We start from the raw sequence: 16,328 nt of genomic DNA on the forward strand, positions 1-16,328 counted from the left end.
AGATTGTTGCAATAGGATTTACGGCTTAGCGCATCAGCCATGACATTGGCTTTGCCTGGGGTGTAGGTAATCCCTAGATCATAATCTGTGATCAACTCCAACCAACGTCTTTGCCTAAGGTTCAGATCTGGTTGGGTGAAGATATACTTGAGACTCTGGTGATCGGTGTAAATCTCGCAACGTTTACCAAGGAGGTAATGTCGCCAGGTCTTGAGTGCATAGACTATGGCTGCAAGCTCTAGATCATGTGTAGGATAATTCTCCTCATGTGGATGCAACTGTCGAGATGCATAGGCAATCACATGACGATCCTGCATAAGAATGCAACCTAGTCCCTGTCGTGAGGCGTCGCAGTAGATAATAAAGTCTTTAGTGAAATCCGGTGGCACAAGTATGGGAGCAGAGGTCAGGCGCCTTTTCAGTTCCTGAAAACTGTACTCACACTGTGGGGACCACTCGAACTTTTTATCTTTCTTGAGAAGTTCCGTGAGGGGTTTGGCTACTTTGGAGAAGTTTTCAACAAAGCGGCGACAATAGCTGGCTAGGCCAAGGAAACTCCTAACTTGTTTGACTGTTTCAGGTGGAGTCCAATCGAGAACGGCTTGAACTCTCTCGGGATTGACAGCAATGCCCTTACCAGAGATTACGTGGCCTAAGTAGGTCACTTCTGACAACCAAAATTCACACTTGGAGAACTTGGCATAAAGGCGGTGCTCTCTGAGTTTTTCTAACACAAGTCTAAGATGTTCGGCATGCTCTTCCTCGTTCTTCGAGTAAATAAGAATGTCATCGAGGTAGACCACGACGAACTTATCTAAGTACTCCATGAAGATCGAGTTCATCAGGCGGGAGAATGTAGCTGGAGCGTTAGTTAGACCAAAGGACATGACGGTGTACTCGTACTGGCCATAACGAGTGACAAAAGCTGTCTTGGGAATGTCCCCGTTTCTGATTTTGATTTGGTGGTATCCTAACCTCAAATCCATCTTGGAGAAGACTGAGGATCCAGCGAGCTGATCATACAGGTCGTTGATCCTGGGAAGCGGATACTTGTTCTTTATCGTGACCAAATTAACGGGACGATAATCTACAACCATCCGGTCCGTACCGTCTTTCTTCTTGACAAAGAGGACGGGGCAAGCCCAAGGAGAAGAACTAGGACGGATGAAACCCTTTTGCAAGGACTCATCAAGTTGTTTCTTAAGCTCGGCTAGTTCTAAGGGTGCCATCTTGTAAGGTCTCCGGGAGATTGGAGCTGTTCCTGGGATAAGATCTATGACAAACTCTACTTCTCTGTCAGGGGGAACACCTGGCAGTTCCTCTGGGAATACATCCGGAAAGTCACGGACTACCGGGATATCTTCAAGGTCTGGAAGAGGGCTGGCATTAAGAGAATAGAGCTGACGCTTTGCAACTCTAGTGGAGACGGTGACTATCTTGCCAGATGGGTGTGTAAGCTGAACAGATCTTGTGTAACAATCAATCTTGGCATGATGAGCTGTCATCCAGTCCATACCCAAGATGATGTTAATATCTGAGGACTTGAGGGCTACAAGTGAGGCAAGGAATATAAGTCTGTCAACAAGGATTTTGTTACCATGGCTGATTCTGGTGGTCTGCCATCTAGACCCTGGGGTTTGGATTTCAAGCGGAGTTGGCATATCACAAAATGACATATCGTGCAAGCGAGCATAGCCTTCAGAAATGAAGGAGTGAGATGCTCCAGTATCGAATAGAACTGATGCTGGGTGGCAATTGACAAGGAGGGTACCAAGAACGACATCTGGATCATCATGAGCGTCTTTAGCTGAGACGTGATGCACACGTCCACGTTCAGTGGGAACTGACTTGACACTGATCATCTTGCGTGATGGCTTAATATAGCCAACAGTCTTCTCGGCCTTGGGTGGAGCATAACTAGTCTGAGAGCAGTCACGTGCATAGTGTCCTGGCTTCCCGCATGTGAAGCAAGTCCCTGAGGTTGGACGGGGACCCGCACTAACAAGCGGTCTACCAGTAGGCAAGGGTGGAACATACGACTGAGCTGGGGAAGGCACCACATAGGATGGCCTCGGTGTATATCCGGAAGGAAGAGCGGAGTTTGGAACCCAAATCCGGCGCTTCTGGGAACTAGAGCCAGAGGAAGATCCCAAATCACGGGTGTGCTTACGAGACTCCTCGTAAGTGACCTGAGCTGTCTCTGCATTAATGGCTTTGTTCACAAGAGCTTGGAATGTGTCGCAATGATGCAGGTGGAGATCACGGCGCAACTTGGGGTTGAGACCCTTTCGGAACCTAGCCTGCTTCTTGGCGTCCGTGGACACTTCTTCTGTGGCATAACGGGCGAGGTTCTCGAACTCTCTGCTATAAGCATCAACAGCCATCTTACTCTGGGTGAAACTGCAGAACTCTTCTCTCTTGCGATCAAGGAGGGCCTGGGGGATGTGATGCTCGCGAAAAGACTCAGTGAAATCCTTCCAGGTAGGAATCTGGCCAGCTGGAAGCATAGCCTCACAGTTCTGCCACCAAAGACTAGCAGGACCTTCCAGGTGGTATGTGGCATAGGTGACCTTGTCATCTTCAGCTACGCTCGCGGAACGCAGCTTATGAGTGATGCTACGGAGCCAGTCATTTGCATCGAGTGGATCGATGGAATGATGGAAGGTAGGTGGGTGCAAACGAATAAAGTCATGAATGGTAGCAGACCCTTTGAACTGATGTGCGGTGTTCTCCTCGATACGTGCCAACAAACGGTTAGACTCACGCTTGTTCCTCTCCATTTCTAACATGAACTCTACCAACGAAGGCTGGTCGGGAGGATCCTCATCCCTACCATCTCCATGGTTCTGGCTACGAACAAAAGAACTTGATGACATCCTGCGAAACGAAACCCAGGGATGCAATCAACATTAACTATAGACTGTAGAATGTAGGACAAGGAATTAGTATCTCTCGAACTCCTAGGAAAATTCTGGCAGCATAACGGCAGTAAAATGCTCAGAATGAGACATCCTACTAGAATGGGGTAATAACATACTCATCAGCATTACTCAAGGTTCTGAGATCATGCTAAACAGACTACACCGGAAATACTCGAAAACTGGGGTATGACTCTGATCAACCAGTCCTATGGAACTACGGAGTAGTAACACGTGATCCTGATAGACGGAAGAGAAAACCTAGTTCCTTAACCCCGTAGGAAAGATAGGATGACTCAGATCAGAAGGCCATGAGGTAAAGGAGTAAAAGAGCCTTACGTTCCTTCCCACAATCAATTCCCTTACATTACTAAAGAATTTCTAGACTCAACTTCGACCAGTATGGCTTGGTAAACCTACAGGCAGTCAGGCTCTGATACCAGCGCTGTCAGGACCCCGACTCAATGCCACATCGATCTAGCATGTAACACCTTATATCACTTTGCGGCCTCACGCACGGTATCCCCACGGGTGTCGCCTTACTTTTGCCCGGGACCGTTTGCGCCTTTTGGCACACGTATAGGATGGTGTCGCTAGCATCCATATGATAAAGAGCCCGGGCTGACATGGCTAGTCGTAAACCCAAAGTGGCACTAACTTACAGGGACAGGCATCCATGACCCAGCATCGAACGTGTCGGTCATCAGCGAGTGAATCCAGGCTGTAGCACTGGGCTAACAGGACTCCGGTGAACCGGGCTGTAGCGGGCTAGCAGGACTCCGGTATTCATCGCGTGACATTTCCCCGAAGGGACAGACACAGGATCAAAGAAGGACACATGCCGGCCAACCTAAGTGTTCCGGAGCAGTAGCAAGCTACCAGGGCTCAGTGGAAGCACTAGGAGACATTTCCCGGTAAGAGAGTCTACCAAGGATAAACAACTAGATAGTCAGATCCCACACATAGCAATACACATTACACGTACGCATAACATGCAAGTATGTGCTGTACAACATGGCATCATAGCATAACTCAACAACTCAAATAGATAAAGGCTCAGAAGAGCCATCATAGCATTATTACAAACAGGGGTCACATGACCCAACAGTCAGAGCAATCAAGCAACAAGCGGAAGCATTACATGTCTGGGTACAGACATCTACAAATGAAAAAGGCTGAAGAGCCTGACTATCTACAACATCCGATCAAGATCGTAGCTGAGGTACTAGCTACTAGTCGAAGTCCACGAGAACACTAGTAAGACCGAAGTCTCCGCTGCAAAAACATAATTAAAGCAACATGAGTACAAAGGTACTCAGCAAGACTTACATCAGATCCTATCATACATGCATTTGTATCAAGAGGGTAATGTGGGGTTTAGTTGCAGCAAGCCAGCTTTGACTCTGTGGCTATCCTGTTCTACGACTACCAGAAACTCTGGAGGTGAAACAACGTACACGAGTCCACTAATCACCATACAATACACTACTATGGATTCATCCCCATCTCCCTACGAGAAGGCCATCCATAGCACTCACACTTGTCTTGAGCATTTTATAGTATCCACTTCAAGTTGTCTATGTACCATGTAAGCATCCAAGAAGTCCATAACCGCGGACCCGGCTATTCGAATAGATCATGTTAACCCTGCAGGGGTGTACTTCTTCACACACGCTCTCGCCACTTACCGCCATGTACACGTCATGTATCTCGGCAACCTTCAAGCGGAAGCCTGGCGAGGGTGTCGGCCACGACCTGACTAACCACACAAGACTCTAGTCCAGGTTTATCGCCTATTCGGGTTCCATCCGCAAGGAGATCCGGCCGGGGTGTCGCTCACGGCCCCAAACGATGTGTACAGGGTTCCCGAGCCCACCATCCGGGTGCCACTCGGTACACCAGGCCATGTGTGCCTAGTCTGTCCCAAGCCCACCCTGCTGGGTGCCACTTGGTAGAAAAATAGCACTACCTACAAACACCAGAAACTAGTTGCGACTCCTGGACAGAGACCAAGTTGGTTAATAAGTCGAGAGGGGTCGAGTTACCGGAACCCAATGTGTGGTAGTATCGAGTCATTGGACAACATACACAGAACTCAGTGCTTAAGGACGGTTCCAGTGAGACAACCCACCATGTACTCCTACATGGCCTCTCACCGCTACCTTTACCAAATCGTGTTCACACACTTCACTCTCAGCATCAGAACATATCGTGACACTCCAATTCATTCCCAATGAATCAGACCTGACACAACTCTAAGCAATAGCAGGCATAGCATGGTAGGAACACAACAATGGCTTCAATCAACTCCTACACATGCTAGTGGGTTTCAACTATTTACTGTGGCAATGACAGGTCATGCAGAGGAATGGGTTCAACTACCGCAGCACAAAGTAGCAGATGAACCATTGTTGTCCTAATGCAATAACTGAGAGCAGGAGCGAGAGAGTAGGGTTTTATCGAAATGAACAAGGGGGTTTGCTTGCCTGGTAAATCAACAAGGGAGGCACTGCTTCACAGACAGGTACTCTGGAACGTCTCCGGAGCAGGACCTATCGAGAAGGAACGGTGCCGGCAATCAATACACAATCATATGCAACAATATGATGCATGAACATGGCATGTAGATGTGATGCTGTTTGAGCTAATGCAACTAGTAAACATTTGGTTTGAAGTCCATTTGAACCAAAGGTTCAAATGCATTTCTAAATTAAGTCTCTTATATATGCCATAATGTGTTTTCCCATAATCAGCATGTATAAGTTGGTTTGTCATGCATGAAACTAGTACAGATGGAAAGATTGCATTTTTCTGATAATTTTTCATATATAAATTATTTCAATCTGAGCTACGGTTGAATTTCTATGAATTTTTGAAGTTTAAAACAATTTCTGGAATTTCCTGATTTAATTTAAATCCAGAAGTCATATATTGCGCCAGCATGACGTCAGCACGACGTCAGCGGTCAACTGGGCTGGTCCGGGTCAAACCTGACCAGTGGGGCCCACTGGTCAGTGACAGGGGGGTTAAACATGGGTTAATTTAGTTTAATTAAAAGTTAGTGGCGCTGGGGCCCACTGTCAGTGTCAGGGGGGGTTAGTTAACGGTGATTAGCACTAAGCTAATCACCTGACGGGCCGGGCCCACATGGCAGGGCTCAGGCGACGGGGCTCGCCGCCGGCGACCTCTGGACGCGGCGGAGTCCGCGCCACAGGCCACGGGGACGGCGTCTGAGAGCACCGGGGCGTAGCCCGGGCTCGTCCGCATCTAGGGGAGCAGACGGGAAGCCGCGGGGATGCCGGAGCTCGCCGGAGCGAAGCTCGGGGCGGCGGCCGGAGTTCGGCTTCGAGCGGAAATGGGCTGCGGGGCACGGGGAGGCCACCTGAGGGGCTCAGCGGCACCCTCGTGGCACTGGGAGCGTGAAGGGATGCTTGGTTTGGGCAGAGGCGGGCCGAGACGGCGACGGCGACATGGACGGCGGTGAGAGGCTTCGGCCGTGGTGGGGAGCGGCGCTACGGCGCGGAAACGAGGGGGAGAAGAGAGGGGAACGGTGGAGGAGCTCACCGCGGATCCAACGGCGTCGTCGGCGAGCTCGGGGAAGGCTTGGGGCAGCCGGAGCGACGACGACGATCTCGTCGGTCGGAGCTTGAAGACGACGGCGATTGCGATGAAGCGGGGCTTCCGCGGGTTGCTTGCTCGGTGAGGAGGGAGAGGGGGTCGCGGCGGAGCTCGGGGACTCTACGGAGGGGCGAGGGAACAGCGGGGAGCGCGTCGTTGGTGAGCTGCGGCGGCGGCAGTGCTTCGGGTGAGAGGGAGAGGGAGCAGGGGAAGGGAATGAGGGCGAGGGAGAGTGCGAGGGGGTCGGGGTGGCTGCGTGGCATCGTCCGGGGCGTTCCAGGGCGACGAGGAGGAAGCAGGAGGTGGCCAGGGGAAGCAGGAGGTGGAGGCGCGGCGGTGCGCGCGCGTCGGGCACGCGCCGTCCCCCTGTCGGGGAGGAAGACGACAGAGGAGGGGGGCCAGGTGGGCTGGGCCGCCTGCTGGCTGGGCCGGCCTGCTGCGGCTGGGCTGCACAGAGGGGAGCCCCAGGTAAGCCCCTCCTTTCTTTTATTTTTGTTTTCTAATTTTTCTGACATTTGTTTTGATTTAATAAAATATTAAATCATTTTATTACCTTATGCCAATTTTTGCAGGAGCTAGATATATTATTCCAGAGCTCTTTTATAATTGGCATAATTTTTGGACCATATTTCATATATATAGAAATATATTTCCAATGCAAATATTTATCGAATTAATCCAAATGGCCAAAATAAATATCCATGAGCTCCTAAAAATATTGTTTTGATTTTTATCTCTGTCCAATATTTTCAGAGGGCAACATGAGCATTTTCTTGGACCCTTTTGGAGAAATTTTTATTTGGGTCATTTCCAAAAATGATTCTGAGGGTTCCACCAATCCTCATTTCAAATTTAAATGAAATTTAAAAATGATGCACAAATGACTAGCTAGTCTAGGTCATACCAGACTAGGGATGTGACAGGGATCTCATCCAGGACTCCGAACAACATTCGGTAACCGCGTACATACTTTCCCTATAACCCTAGCGTCATCGAACCTTAAGTGTGTAGACCCTACGGGCTCGGGAGTCATGCAGACATGGCCGAGACAACTCTCCGGTCATAACCAACAATGGGATCTGGATACCCATGTTGGCTCCCACATGCTCCACGATGATCTCATCGGATGAACCACGATGTCAAGGATTCAGTCAATCCCGTATACAATTCCCTTTGTCTACCGGTATAGTACTTGCCCGAGATTCGATCGTCGGTATCCTGATACCTTGTTCAATCTCGTTACCGGCAAGTTTCTTTATTTGTTCCATAACACATCATCCCGTGATCAACTCCTTGGTCACATTGTGCACATTATGATGATGTCCTACCGAGTGGGCCTAGAGATACCTCTCCGTTACACGGAGTGACAAATCCCAGTCTCGATTCGTGCCAACCCAACAAACACTTTTGGAGATGCCCGTAGTGCACCTTTATAGCCACCCAGTTACGTTGTGGCGTTTGGTACACCCAAAGCATTCCTATGGTGTCCGGGAGTTGCACAATCTCATGGTGTAAGGAAATGATACTTGACATTAGAAAAGCTTTAGCATACGAACTACACGATCTTGTGCTAGGATTAGGATTGGGTCTTGTCCATCACATCATTCTCCTAATGATGTGATCCCATTATCAATGACATCCAATGTCCATGGTCAGGAAACCATGACCATCTATTGATCAACGAGCTAGTCAACTAGAGGGTTATTAGGGACATGGTGTTGTCTATGTATCCACACATGCATCTGAGTTTCCTATCAATGCAATTCTAGCATGGATAATAAACGATTATCATGAACAAGGAAATATAATACTAATTTATTATTGCCTCTAGGGCATATTTCCAACAGTCTCCCACTTGCACTAGAGTCAATAATCCAGTTCACATCGCTATGTGATTAACACTCAAGATCACATCCCCATGTGACTAACACCCAAAGAGTTTACTAGAGTCAATAATCTAGTTCATGTTACCATGTGATTAACACTCAATGAGTTCTGGGTTTGATCATGTTATGCTTGTGAGAGATGTTATAGTCAACGGGTCTGAACCTTTCAGATCCGCTTGTGCTTTACAAATCTCTATGTCATCTTGTAGATGCAGCTACCACGCTCTATTTGGAGCTATTCCAAATAACTGTTCTACTATACGAATCCGGTTTACTACTCAGAATCATCCAGATTAGTGTCAAAGATTGCATCGGCGTAACTCTTTACGACGAACTCTTTTACCACCTCCATAATCGAGAAAATTCCTTAGTCCACTAGTTATTAAGGATAACCTTGACCGTTGTCCTGTGATCCATTCCTAGATCACACTTGTACCCCTTGACTGACTCATGGCTTGGCACACTTCAGGTGCGGTACACAACATAGCATACTTTAGAGCCTACTTCTAAAGCATAGGGGATGACCTTCATCCTTTCTCTCTATTCTGCCGTGGTCAGGTCTTGAGTTTTACTCAATACTCATACCTTATAACACAGCCAAGAACTCCTTCTTTGCCGATCTATTTTTGAACTCCTTCAAAATTTTGTCATGGTATGTGTTCGTTTGAAAGTACTATCAAGCGATTTTGATCTATCCTTATAGATCTTGATGCTCAATGTTTAAGTAGCTTAATCTAGGTTTTCCATTGAAAAACACTTTTCAAATAACCCTATGTGCTTTCCAGAAACTCTACATCATTTCTGATCAACAACATATACTCATCAGAAATTATATAGTGCTCCCACTCACTTCTTTGGAAATACAAGTTTCTCATAAACTTTGTATAAACCCAATATCTTTGATCATCTCATCAAAGCGTATATTCCAATTCCGAGATGCTTACTCCAGTCCTTAGAAGGATTGCTGGAGCTTTGCATACTTGTTAGCATCTTTCAGGATTGACAAAACCTTCTAATTGTATCACATACAACTTTTCCTCAAGAAAAACATCGAGGAAACAATGTTTTGACATCCTATCTGCAAGATTTCATAAATAATGTAGTAACTACTAACATAAATCCAACAGACTCTTAGCATCGCTACAAGTGAGAAAGTCTCATCGTAGTCAACTCCTTGAACTTGTCGGAAAACATCTTAACGACAAGTCGAGCTTTCTTAATGGTGACACTTACCATCATTGTCCGTCTTCCTTTTAAAATCCATATGTACCCAATAGCCTTACGACCATCAAGTAGTTCTTTCAAAGTCTACACTTTGTTTCCATACATGGATCCTCTCTCGGATTTTATGGCCTCGAGCCAATTTTCGGAGTCCAGGCCCACCATTGCTTCTCCATAGCTCGTAGGTTCACTATTGTCTAGCAACATGACTTCCAAGACAGGATTATGTACCACTCTGAAATAGTACGCATCCTTGTCGACCTATGAGGTTTGGCAGTGACTTGATCCGAAGTTTCATGATCACTATCATAAGCTTCCACTTCAATTGGTGTAGGTGCCACAAGAACAACTTCCTGTGCCCTGCTACATACTAGTTGAAGTTATGGTTCAATAACCTCATCAAGTCTCCATCATCCTCCCACTCAGTTCTTTCGAGAGAAACTTTTCCTCGAGAAAGGACCTGTTTCTAGAAACAATCACTTTTGCTTCCGGATTTGAAATAGGAGGTATACCCAACTATTTTGGGTATTCTATGAAGATGCATTTATCCGCTTTGGGTTCGAGCTTATCAGCCTGAAACTTTTTTCACATAAGCGTCGTGGCCCCAAACTTTTAAGAAACGACATCTTAGGTTTTTCTAAACCATAGTTCATATGGTGTCGTCTCAACGAAATTGTGTGATGCCCTATTTAAAGTGAATGTGGTTGTCTCTAATGCCTAACCCATAAATGATGGTGGTAATTTGATAAGAGACATCATGGTATGCACCATATCCAATAGGGTGCAGTTACGATGTTCGAACACACTATCACACTATGGTGTTCCAGGCGGTATTAGTTGTGAAACAATTTCCACAATGTCTTAATTATGTGCCAAACTCATAACTCGGATATTCATCTCTATGATCATATCATAGACATTTCATCATCTTGTCACGACGATCTTCAACTTCACTCTGAAATTACTTGAACCTTTCAATAATTCAGACTTGTGTTTCATCAAGTAAATATACTTAGCATCTACTCAAATCATCTGTGAAGTAAGAACATAATGATATCCACTGCGTGCCTCAGTACTCATTGGACTGCACACATCAAAATGTATTACTTCCAACAAGTTGCTTTCTTGTTCCATCTTACTGAAAACGAGGCTTTTCAGTCATCTTGCCCATGTGGTATGATTTGCATGTCTCAAGTGATTCAAAATCAAGTGAGTCCAAACGATCCATCTGCATGGAGTTTCTTCATGCATATCTACCAATAGACATGGTTCGCATGTCTCAATCTTTTCAAAAACGAGTGAGTCCAAAGATCCATCAACATGGAGCTTCTTCATGCGTTTTATACCATCATGACTCAAATGGCAGTGCCACAAGTATGTGGTACTATCATTACTATCTTATATCTTTTGGCATGAACATGTGTATCACTATGATCGAGATTCAATAAACCATTTATTTTTGGTGCAAGACCATTGAAGGTATTATTCAAGTAAACAGAGTAACCATTACTCTCCTTAAATGAATAACCGTATGGCGATAAACATAATCCAATCATGTCTATGCTCAACGCAAACACCAAATAACAATTATTTAGGTTTAACACCAATCTCGATGGTAGAGGGAGCGTGCGATGTTTGATCACATCAACCTTGGAAACACTTCCAACATATCGTCATCTCACCTTTAGCTAGTCTCTGTAGCCTTTTATTTCGAGTTACTAACACTTAGCAACCGAACCGGTATTTATTACCCTGGTGCTACTAGGAGTACTAGTAAAGTACACAATAATATAATGTATATTCAAAATACTTTTGTCGACCTTGCCAGCCTTCTCATCTACCAAGTATCTAGGGTAGTTCTGCTTCAGTGACCGTTCCCCTCATTACAAAAGCACTTGGTCTCGGGTTTGGTTCAACCTTGGGTTTCTTCACTAGAGCAGCAACTGATTTGCCGTCTCATGAAGTATCCCTTCTTTCCCTTGCCCTTCTTGAAACTAGTGGTTTAACCATCAACAATTGATGCTCCTACTTGATTTCTACTTTCGCGGTGTCAAACATCGCGAGTTGCTCAAGGATTATCATGTCTATCCCTGATATGTTATAGTTCATCACGAAGCTCCAATAGCTTGGTGGTACTGACTATGGAGAACCATCACTATCTCATTTGGAAGATTAACTCCCACTCGATTCAAGCGATTGCAGTACTCAGACAATCTGAGCACATGCTCAACGATTGAGTTTTTCTCCCTTAGTTTGCAGGCTTAAGAAACTTGTCAGAGGTCTCATACCTCTTGACGTGGGCACTAGTTTGAAATTCCAATTTCAGGCTTTGGAACATCTCATATGTTCTGCGACGTTTCAAAAAACGTCTTTGGTGCCACAATTCTAAACCATTAGCATTACGCACTGAACTATCACGTAGTCATCAAAACGTGTATGTCAGATGTTTCCCAACATCTACAGACGATGCTCGAGGTTCAACACACTGAGCGGTGCATTAAGGACATAGCCCTTCTGTGCAGCAATGAGGACAATCCTCAGTTCACGGACCCAGTCCGCATAATTGCTACTGTCAACTCTCAACCAAATTTTCTCTAGGAACATATCTAAAACAGTAGAACCAAAGCGTGAGCTACCACATAATTTGCAAAGACCTTTTGACTATGTTCATGATAATTAAGTTCATCTAATCAAATTATTCAATGAACTCCCACTTAGATAGACATCCCTCTAGTCATCTAAGTGATACATGATCCGAATCAACTAGGCCGTGTCCGATCATCACGTGAGACGGACTAGTCATCATAGGTGAACATCTTCATGTTGATCGTATCTTCTATACGACTCATGTTCGACCTTTCGGTCTTCCGTGTTTCGAGGCCATGTCTGTACATGCTAGGCTCGTCAAGTCAACCTAAGTGTATTGCGTGTGTAAATCTGGCTTACACCCGTTGTATTCGAATGTTAGAATCTATCACACCCGATCATCACATGGTGCTTCGAAACAATGATCCTTCGCAATGGTGCACAGTTAGGAGGAACACTTTCTTGAAATTATTGCGAGGGATCATCTTGTTTAAGCTACCGTCGTTCTAAGAAAACAAGATGTAAAAACATGACAAACATCACATGCAAATCATAAAGTGACATGATATGGCCAATATCATCTTGCGCCTTTGATCTCTATCTTCGAGGCGCGGCATGATCACCTTCATCACCGGCATGACACCATGATCTCCATCATTGTGTCTTCATGAAGTTGCCTCATCAACTATTACTTCTACTACTATGGCTAACGGTTAGCAATAAAGTAAAGTAATTACATGACGTTTATGTTGACACACAGGTCATAAATAAATTAAGACAACTCCTACGGCTCCTGCCGGTTGTCATACTCATCGACATGCAAGTCGTGATTCCTATTATAAGAACATGATCAATCTCATACATCACATATATCATTCATCACATCCTTTTGGCCATATCACATCACAAAGCAAACCCTGCAAAAACAAGTTAGACGTCCTCTAATTGTTGTTGCATGTTTTACGTGGCTGCTATGGGTTTCTAGCAAGAACGTTTCTTACCTACGCAAAACCACAACAGTGATATGACAATTGCTATTTACCCTTCATAAGGACCCTTTTCATCGAATCTGATCCGACTAAAGTGGGAGAGACAGACACCCGCCAGCCACCTTATGCATCAAGTGCATGTCAGTCGATGGAACCATTCTCACGTAAGTGTACGTGTAAGGTCGGTCCGGGCCGCTTCATCCCACAATGCCGCCGGATCAAAATAAGACTAGTAACGGCAAGCAAATTGAATAAATCATCGCCCACAACTAATTTGTGTTCTACTCATGCAAAGAATCTACGCATAGACCTAGCTCATGATGCCACTGTTGGGGATCGTAGCAGAAATTTAAAATTTTCTACGCATCACCAAGATCAATCTATGGAGTAATCTAGCAATGAGGGGAAGGGGAGTGCATATATATACCCTTGTATATCGCTAAGCGGAAGCGTTGCAAGAACGCGGTTGGTGGAGTCGTACACGTAGCGATTCAGATCGCGGTCGATTCCGATCTAAGCACCGAACAACGGCGCCTCCGCGTTCAACACACGTACAGCCCGGTGACGTCTCCAGCGCCTTGATCCAGCAAGGAGAGAGGGAGAGTGACGGTGTCCTGGACTAGGGGGTACTCACCACGTCGTCTCCCGATCTGTTAGATTGGGCCGAGGACCCCCATGGCCGTATACTCATGGGCCAATTCGGACAACTGCCGCATACATGGAAGATTCTACAAGACTTGGTGATCAAGACAAGGACTCCTTCCCACCGGCGTATTCGTCTAGGACTCTTGTTATCCTAGGCCTCTGGTGCATTATATAAACTAAGGCCAGGCTAGTCGATAGAATATATACATACAATCATACCATAGGCTAGCTCCTAGGGTTTAGCCTCTCTGATCTCATGGTAGATCTACTCTTGTACTACCCATATCATCAATATTAATCAAGCATGACGTAGGGTTTTACCTCCATCAAGAGGGCCCGAACCTGGGTAAAACTTCGTGTCCCCTGCCTCCTGTTACCATCCGCCTAGACACATAGTTCGGGACCCCCTAACCGAGGTCCACCGGTTTTGACACCGACATTGGTGCTTTCATTGAGAGTTCCGCTGTGTGTCGGCAAAAGGTTGATGGCTCGCCTGCAGATCAACTGCGACTTCGGCATCTTCGTCACCAGCTCGATTGGTCACCTTGGTTCGACCAAGGACTGCGCCCTACCTCCGATCGTCATGTTCGGATGAGGGCCTTTATAAACATCAACTCCGGTCTCTACCAAGATCATGGAGGAATCATCCAGGGAGCCCGGGGGCTCAACGTCAACATTGCCCTCGGGCGACCGTGTTGTTTTTCTGGACAGCAAACTTGTGTCCGCCACCACCGCCTCCTCAAGTGTCATTTTAACGATCGCTTCACTGGAATTGTGCGGAATTGATTCTACAACGACCCTGGAAAATTTCGCCGAGTTCCGATGGAGGAATCTCTAGCAATCCACGATATACCGGAGCCCTGTCAAATCTGGACGGGAATCTGGACGAGTTTAGGGCGTGGTCTCCAGAGCCTAGCTTGGAGGTCCTTTGGAAGATCCAACTGTTCATCTACTGCGGAATTCTCATATCTACCATCCCTCCAAATTTCAGCTCGATCCGACGGTTCAAACTCCGGGAACCTTCTGATGAGTGGATCAATTTTTGGATCCGTTTTCTGCGCGAATACGGATCCGACCCGAATTCATGTTTCTTTATGAACATGACAGGAATTCTCTTCTAGGGTATTGTGCGTTGTTTTTAAACACGCGCCCGTAAATTTTTAAGCCTCCCCTAAGGTCGCCTTCATCATCATGCTGGTGTCACACCAATCCGGCAATTTTGCTCCAAGGCTGCCTACCTGCGCTAGACACGTCGTCACTTTATTGAGCCGAGCTCAACTTCTTCGGATCATCATATCGGCAAGCCGAACAAGAGTCCGGCATCGCGAAGGATAAATCATCACCAACATCGGCGCCCCACGGATTACACAAAGTGGGCATACCGGCATCGCCGCACGATCACTTCATCAAGCCGGCATCGACCATGTCACGACCTGCATCGGCAGGGCTGCACTATTGCTTCTTCAAGCTGGTGTCCATCACGCCGACCTACTTCGACTCATCGGCTGACATCGAGGCTTCGACATCTTGGCTGGACCGGGGGCTTCGCCATCTCTTCATCAACCTACTCCAGAGACTTTGGCGTCACTAGCCGACCAGCTCCATCATGATAGCTGGACCGAGGGCTTTGCCTTGGCGAGCCAACCTTGGCCAACATCGCCATACCGTCGCTTTATCGCCGATCAGGCAATGGGCATGCGGATCGAGTCCCAATTTTAGGAATCACCTTTCTTCGGATTGCTACAACAAATAAACCAGGTGCTATTAATCCTAGTATTTTTTTGCTTGTTTGGGTTTATTTTTCCCAAGGAACTATTACTCTAGTTTGTCCATCATCTGTACACAGGTCTATCAAATGATGGCCGCATTAACGACGATCGCGTGGTGGTTCAGTCAGCTTCCGTACATAGTCCAGCGAACACCGCATCCGGAACTCGTACCGACCTGTGAATTCAGGCTTTGCCACGCCTTTACCGCAGCACGCCGACGCCCTGCATCGACCTTTACTTCGGCGCTAGACCATATTTCTTTTATTACTCACTTTGCATAAATTATTTATTATGCAACGATTTTTTAATTATTATTACTATTATCTCCGATTTGCACTATTTTTTGTGCACAGGAAAATGATCCGGGGACTTCGGCATCATTCTGCCGGTCCGCATTGACCGTGCTATGTCACCACTTCAGCGTGTCGAGCTCTCCGCTCTGCCACCTCGGGACCGGCTTGGGGGATTGAACCTCGTCCCGCATCAAGCTCGGACCGCATCATCAATGCCGAACACATTAACCAGCTAAGTCGCTTTCATGCTCAAAGTTTTAATTTTTAACTTGTGTTCGGTTCGACCAAGCATTATCTTTTTTGGAAAAAAGTTGCTTGTAAAAAATTTCCTTGTCCAAACTTTGTTTGTGACACACATATTCAAATACCCCGTTTATTTGGGGGCTTCCTTTATGAAGATTTT

The sequence above is a fragment of the Triticum dicoccoides genome, chromosome 5A (assembly GCF_002162155.2).
Source record: "Triticum dicoccoides isolate Atlit2015 ecotype Zavitan chromosome 5A, WEW_v2.0, whole genome shotgun sequence".
In the NCBI taxonomy this organism is placed as follows: domain Eukaryota; kingdom Viridiplantae; phylum Streptophyta; class Magnoliopsida; order Poales; family Poaceae; genus Triticum; species Triticum dicoccoides.